Genomic DNA, 7778 nt, shown 5'->3' with positions numbered 1-7778 from the left:
AAGATTCTCTCTCTCTCTCTCTCTCTCTCTCTCTCTCTCTCTCTCTCTCTCCATCCCCCCCACCTTAGCATCACTTCTCCTGACTACTGAATATGTTTTTTAATGACAAGTATGTATTTATGTAAGTTCTACATGAGAACTAGTGCCATTGAAATTATACTGTCTGTGATGAAATAAAATGTAATCTGCCCTTTAACTGATTTTCAAACAAATGCAGAAACGTTTATGTTTTTGATAGCATTATTAGTAAACCTTATAACATCAGGTAGGGACAGAGCTCACTAAAACTTATTTTTCTTAGGGGAAAATTTTTTTTACCCAACTCACCAATATTATTTATCTAAGAAGGAATTGGGGAATTAATCAGGAAATCTGTTTGATTAGAAAGTAATTCATTTTGAGAGGTTTTTCCAATGCTCTTAAGAACATGCAGCTTCTTAGTCAAGACCAGTGGGAGAAAACCGGTTTAGGATTTTGCAGTTACCTCATCTAATCCTTCTGAATTCACTCGGGAATAATGCTGTTTTATGTAGGGGGGGGGGAAGAAAATACATTTAGAAAAATCGGGGGTTTCCTCTCTATGAGCCAAATCTGGGTTGCCATTCAAACTTTTCCTGGCTGCTTTTCCATGCGGGACAGCTGATCAATAAAGCCAAGTCCAGCCTGGCTTGCTACAGGTTTCACCAGTCAGTGCTTGCAAAACCTTTGTCATTTTCTAAAAATAAAAAAGCTAAAAGTTATTGTAGAAGAAGGGGCTTTTTTTTGTCCCCTGCACAATGTGTCTTTTGTGAGGTTAATGCCATTCTGGGCTCTCCATAACCCTGGACAATGGGGACTCTCCAGGAGCTTGTGAAGACCCTCACTTTTTTTCTTTTTTGCCTTTTTTTTAAGGGGAAGGATGAAACATTCCTACAGTCCAAATACAACCACTGCTTTGATTAAACAAATATTTATCTTTATTGTAGCCACTGTATATTTTTACCATCAGTTTGTCCGGTTTCTGATTATTATTTTAAAATTTTCATGGACAATAGCTAATCCTTTTTTTTTTTCCCTTTCAGTCTTAAGTAAAGGTCAGTGTAAAATATAGCTGACTGAGGGAAGACTGGTAAATTCTAAATTTTGGGGGAAGAAAATACATTTAGAAAAATCGGGGGTTTCCTCTCTATGAGCCAAATCTGGGTTGCCATTCAAACTTTTCCTGGCTGCTTTTCCATGCGGGACAGCTGATCAATAAAGCCAAGTCCAGCCTGGCTTGCTACAGGTTTCACCAGTCAGTGCTTGCAAAACCTTTGTCATTTTCTAAAAATAAAAAAGCTAAAAGTTATTGTAGAAGAAGGGGCTTTTTTTTGTCCCCTGCACAATGTGTCTTTTGTGAGGTTAATGCCATTCTGGGCTCTCCATAACCCTGGACAATGGGGACTCTCCAGGAGCTTGTGAAGACCCTCACTTTTTTTCTTTTTTGCCTTTTTTTTAAGGGGAAGGATGAAACATTCCTACAGTCCAAATACAACCACTGCTTTGATTAAACAAATATTTATCTTTATTGTAGCCACTGTATATTTTTACCATCAGTTTGTCCGGTTTCTGATTATTATTTTAAAATTTTCATGGACAATAGCTAATCCTTTTTTTTTTTTCCCTTTCAGTCTAAAGTACAGGTCAGTGTAAAATATAGCTGACTGAGGGAAGACTGGTAAATTCTGAATTTTTCCATAATCCATCAGGTAAGGAAACTGTTCAGACCTTCAGGGTGTACTTGCTTCCTAATGTCTCTATCTTCATGAATCTTGATAAATCTGCTAGTTTATATTTTAGAGATGTAGCAGAATTAAATTTCTCCTTGTACATGTTAAAAAAAAAACACTTAAATATGTTTATTTTCTTTTTAAATGTAAATAGTAGGAGAAGTGACCTCCCTCGGTAGCTTGTATCTTATATCAGACGGTGCGGTGGAAGTCCTTATTTGGGAGAAAGTCTGGATATAAATCTATTTCATGTTGTAATATAGGGAAATGTCAGCTTAATCTGGTAAATACTTATGCTAATTTTACTGAGTGAATTCGTTATAAGGAAAAGTCCCAACCTTGTATGATTGAATAATGCTTAGACAATAATCCAACATCTGTATGGATTATTTTACGTACAAAATGAAAAAAAAAAAAAAGCCAGAAAATCCAGAATCTAAATCCTTCATTTAGCTGGCAAGAGGACAGAAAATTTTAGACTAACCTGTTTTTTTAAGACATTTGACAGTAGGGAGAGAAAGTGGAATGTAGGCTAAATACTGTGTTGTTACCTACCTTTTTCTGCCTCTTCCTCAAATGAATAGCTATATATAAACACAAAAGTATATGCATAAAGGGATCTATAAATATACATTTGAATAGCTTCAGATGTCTTTCCATCTGTGTATATGAATATATTTGTGCACACAATTATACAAGGTGTACATAAATGCACGTTCTGTACAGAGCTATGCCAGGGCTCGCTCTCGCTGGGGGTTTGTGTTTCCAGGTCTGTTTGAAGCCACTTCTTTACAGATAAAACATAGCAATGCTGGTTTCATGAAAAAGATGTAGATGCTGAATTTGAGTACAAATCTGCTCCCTTGTAATTTTCAGAATATAGGATTGCAATTCCTGGAGCTATTATTTGGTCCAAGGGCTAAAGATGCGATGGACCAGTCTTAAGGGGGGAAGGAGAGCAAAGGAAGGTGTTAGGATATTTTGCTTAGAAAGAGCTGGAATTTCTTTTCTTTACAGGGAGTTTGGGGACACCAAAAAAGGGGAAAGGAGATTGAAACCCCTTTGGAATCAGGGGAGGTTGAAAGGTTGCATCTCTGAACAACTCTAGTACATCTAAGGAAAGGGTTGGAGGGTGAAGAATGTTCAGTCTCTTTTTGAATGTGTATTGTTATTCTAAGTCTATTGTATGTACGTGTTGCTGTCCTTTCATTTGCCATGACAACATATGGATTCCATAAATGCAGACATGCCGAAGTGCATCTGTCTGCGTAGTTAACACGATCCAAACAACCCTCCGCGTTTCGCTAACTCCTGCTTTTTCTTGGGCTCCCCAGCAGTGTTCTGGGTTGGCCAGCTTGCACCCCAGGCTCCCAGTACCCTTCGGTCTCCCCCTTTTGTGGTCTCTGCATGGGATTCAAGGTGCAAAGCCTAGGAGGCTGTGTGCTCACTGTGCCGCGATCAGAGGAACTGCGGCCGCTGGCCTCTGAGCTTGCGGGGAGGAAAGAGTTAAGCTGCCCAAGCCCAGGAAAGGGGCTGCGCACATCCCTGTGCGAGGTGCAGCCACCGGCAGCTGTGATTTAGGGGTCAAGTCCGAGATCACCTTTCTCCTGCCTCTGGAAATGGCAGAAGATGGGAGGGGGGGGGCAGGGTTTGGAAACACAGGAGAGAATAGCAGCCAGGCACAAGCATGTGGCCTTCCATCCATTCCCTCCCCGGGTCCCAGTTCACCCCTTGACCCCACCCCAGACAAATTGGACAGCTCCCTGTTACTCCTAGGGGTGTGGAGTGTAGTTCTTTTGAGCATCCCAAGTCACTCCATCCATGCCTCTGCCCCTAAGGTTAAACCCTTGTGTGCTGGAGCCTCAAGTACCAAATCTGAAAGTTTGTTTTCAGTGTGACAGGGATTAAGAACCTGGTGTGGATCAAAAATTCCTCCTTTGCAAAAGGACTGGGATGCCCCTAGCAGGAAGGAGAAATTTGAATGAGGCTGCCACCCCCTCAGACTCAAATCATGTTATCCCACAGTCCAGAGTGGATGTACACTGTGGTGTTACATGCAGTTTCTTGCTTTATGCCTAACATTCTTGGCTAAGTGCTTTCTCTCTCCCAACTCAGGCAGCCCCTCCCCCCTGCCCCCGATGAAGGATGACCAAAAACCAAACTCAGATTTGTTCCTAAGGCATTTCACTAGAGCAGAATGTCAAAGTCCTGTTTTGTCTTGGCACAGCAGGAGCAAGCAGGTTGTGAAGTCTCAGCACCCAAGTTCTTGGGTGGGGGAGGTGCAGCTGATGTCCATAGAAAGGACTTTAAGATTAACTCAAATATACCCTTAGGAGGCTAGGCATTTAGGACAAGGAATGCTCTTTGGGAAAGTTGCTCCAAGAAAGAAAGAAAAAAAAAAAAAAAAAGCAACGACTTTCTGGTAGGAAAAGACCTGACTCAAGATGACAAAATGAGAGAAAGAGGAAGTAGATTCCTGGGAGGATGGGAGGAGGCAGGTGCAGGGTGCAGAAGAAAGATAAAGAGACAAATTGTGGAAGTCCACCGACAGGATGATCTTCCATGCCCTCCCCTGATGCTCCTTCCAGCTACTTGGGTGAAGGAGAATCGCCCTGATCCAGCCTCTGCTTCCAGAGCCCAGAGCAGACCAGCTGGTCCAAAAGGCAGCTGAAGTCTGCCTTTCCTGCCCTGTTGCCCCTAACCCTGCCAGAGCCTCCAAACCTCGGAAATCAAACCAAATTGGCCACTGGAATCTACAGAGGTTTCATTCCTGGGATGAGGGGGAGGGAATAAGCCTTTTTTTTTTTTTTTTTTGTCTTTTGAACTCCCAATTCAAAAGAGACCACAAGCTACTCTTGAGAGTCACCCCCAGTACATGGATTATGGGTATGTTTCATTCTTTCTTCTTTCTTCCTGTTTCTCAGAAGTAAAACCTTTAAAGAATTAGCCCCAAACTTGGAGCACCCCAGTCCTTGAAAGGGTTCCAAATAAAGCCTGCCCTTCATTTCCAGTACATAGCGCATTGTGAAAATGCAGGGCAATTAGTCAGTTCCAAGCTGGAGTGGATTCCCCACTTTCCCCTATTCCTTTGCAATGGAAATCCAAAGTCCAACCTGAAGGCAGGAGGTGCTAAATCTGTGACTCTTCAGGTGCACCGTCCCTCACCACCGCGAGCATGCTGGCTCCCCTTTTGGTGACTTGGTACTAGAAATTTGTACCACATCTAAAGCCTCGGACAGGGGAGGAGGAGAAAGAATTAACCTCATCCCAACGCAACAAAGTGAACAACTGCAGGGCAGAGACCCTCGGTGGGACAACGTTCGCTTCAGGGATTTCCAAGGGCATAAGACTTGGGGGTGGGGGGGAGGATGGAGGCTGAAGCGCGCGTTGGGGTGGAGCGAATAGAGGTGGTCTGGGGAGCCGGGCTGTGAACGAGTCCCACCAGGGCCGGCCTGGGGAAACTGTGCCCACGGTGGCACGTGCATTGTTGACACGCAGACACGCAGGCGTGCGCTAATGGAGGGATGCGCGGCTGAACAATCCCCGCATGCTTACATTTCTTGCAGGCATGGCATGTTTAATGGCCAGGGAATTGAGTGCCTCATCCCCCACCCCCACCCCCTTTTCCCTTTTGCTGAGAAATGTAAAAAAAAAAAAAAAAAGGAAGAAGAACCTATGCCATGTACATAGTCTGAAAAACGTGCATTTTTTTTCCTTGAGAAATACCTAGCTCCATAATATTTCTGATTTAAGGGCAAGGGAAATCTTTGAAGTGAAGGAAATCAGTGGGGGACGAACTAGCTTTTCCTGGTTTTTTTTTTTTTTCAGTGCTTCTCCTCAAAGCCAGTAATGGGATTTAAAATGAGAGATTCCCAGTCTGCGTGCTCCCTCCCATTCCATTTTGCTGTCGTCGCCCCCAGAAAACCCTCTGCGGTAACCGACTGCACGTCTAAGGGGACGGTTTAAAAAGAGAAAAGGTCTGGGGAGCACATCAACTTGGTCTCCTCCCACCCCAAATGAAGTTGGAAAAAATTAATTCTAGGGACAATTTAAGCAACAAACGACATCGAACAGAGAGTTTTCCAAGGCAAAAAATATCCGATTCGTTTGGTTCCCGTTCTAAGAAATTGAGAAAAAAGGTGAATCTAATCTTTCTGCGCGCCTGTGGCACGAAATCTGGGGCCCGCGATGGATGAGGCTGATGTACGGAGGACAAGGCTCTCCGAGGGTTCCCTGGAGAGGTCCTGGGCGCAACAGGCCCGGGGCACTAGGGCTGGGGCTTTAGCTCGCTAGGTTCCCCGCTGGGTGGCCTTGGGACCCAGCATGGGTCAAGGCGTAGGGCAGGGACTGGCCCCATGTAGGCTCCGGCGCGCCCTTGCAGGTAGAATGTTAAATTCCAGTGCTCAGCGGGCAACAGGAACATTCGACGCCAGGTTGCCAGTGGCCGAGATAGGAAACACCCTTTCACATCTGCTTTACCTGCCTCCATCCCCAGGACTGGCATTGTAAGGACAAGTCGCTGCCCCAAATCTTCCCTTCTAGTCCCCCAAATCATAACCTCCAGAATCTCGACAGTTTTCCTAAGATGATTCCAGATCTCCGAGCCAGTGCGCGCATCCCTAATGTCTGGCACACCTAGCCGCATATTTCAGAACCCTTTTCTTGCAGCGAATTTGGGGTGCCGGGAGGAAGCCAGGGTGCTCCGACCCCTGGAGGCACCAGCTGGAGGACTTAAGCGGATGCTGAGCCGCTGCCCTGGGACCTAGGCGCCCTTTGCAGGTGCGCGCCTGGCAGGGCCCTTCGGCCACTTGGCTGGCCAGGGAAACAGGCTGGGGGGTAGGGGGGGAGCAACCGAGTCACCATTGCTCCTCTGCGGGACCCCAGAAAAACCATTATGCCTGGACCGGGGCTTGGCAGCGGGCTGGATATCAGACGGCTCAGTAGCGCGCGCACCTCCCGGCCGGGGCTGCCACACGACACCCAAGCCCATCCCTTCCTCCCCTTGGCCCGAACTCCCCTGCTGGGGCCGCCTGTCACTCGGTTGCTTTCCTGCCGCCCTCGCAGTCTGTCCGGCTTCCTAGACTCTTTGGGCCACAAGCATCGCACCCCAGCCACGCTGGGCACAGAGGTGGGGCTGCCGGGGAAGAGGTCCCCGAACGCGACTGCAGGAGGACCTGCTGGGCCGGAGTCCCAGGCAGCCCCTCCCAGCCTAGGCCTGGGGAAGGAGGGTGCTGTAGCCTTCAGCCTGGAGCAGAGCTGGGGTGGAGGCTGACCACAGACCCAACTTGCCGAGGAGGTGGGGAGTGGATGTTTGCGTTAGCAGAAGGCCAACTCCAGGGGTGCCTGTGTCCTGGTTCTTAATCTTAACATCTCCCTCCCTCTCGCGTTTTGTCGGGGAGAAAAAAAAGAAAGCCGCGGATTTGTGCCGACCCTCCTCCCGAAGTCTGGGAACGCGGCAGCAGGACAAACTGCTCATAACGACACTTAAGCCCCCGACACTTGAATGCTAAAGGTTAGACTTACAGTCTTCAGGGAAGGGCTTCCTGCCAACTAGAATAGTGGTTCGCGCTGCCACAGGCCCTCAGCCACCTCATCCTGGCCCCTCCAGGTGCAGTCAGTGTGACAGGCTCCGGGTGTTTGTGTACTTCAGCGACCAGAACCCCGAGGTGCTGGCTCCTCTCTGCTCCCACCTCCTGGGAACCTCTCCTTCCCCATCTCCCCTGTTATTTTGCCTGTAGCTGTTTGTGCGTCCTTTTGCTATTGGGGTCCCTGCCCTGTGGGTTCCAACCAGTTTCCCTGCAGAATTGACATGAACCCTCTTGTGCTGCAGAGAAGCAAGTTTCACACCAGTGCTCACTTTGGGAGAGACCATGCCTAGCCTTCTCTGCTTGCTACCAGCACTTAGTGAATCCTAGAACTTGGCACAGGTGAAAAAAACCAAGGCTAAATTAAGACTTAGTACCCAGCCTTGCAAAGGCCTACAGGGAGACGTAGGCTGTAAGGGGACAGCTGTAATAATCACGTGTGTGT

The sequence above is a fragment of the Nannospalax galili genome, unplaced genomic scaffold, assembly GCF_000622305.1.
Source record: "Nannospalax galili isolate Female #2095 unplaced genomic scaffold, S.galili_v1.0 scaffold56, whole genome shotgun sequence".
NCBI lineage: Eukaryota > Metazoa > Chordata > Mammalia > Rodentia > Spalacidae > Nannospalax > Nannospalax galili.
This window is presented reverse-complemented; position numbering follows the sequence as displayed.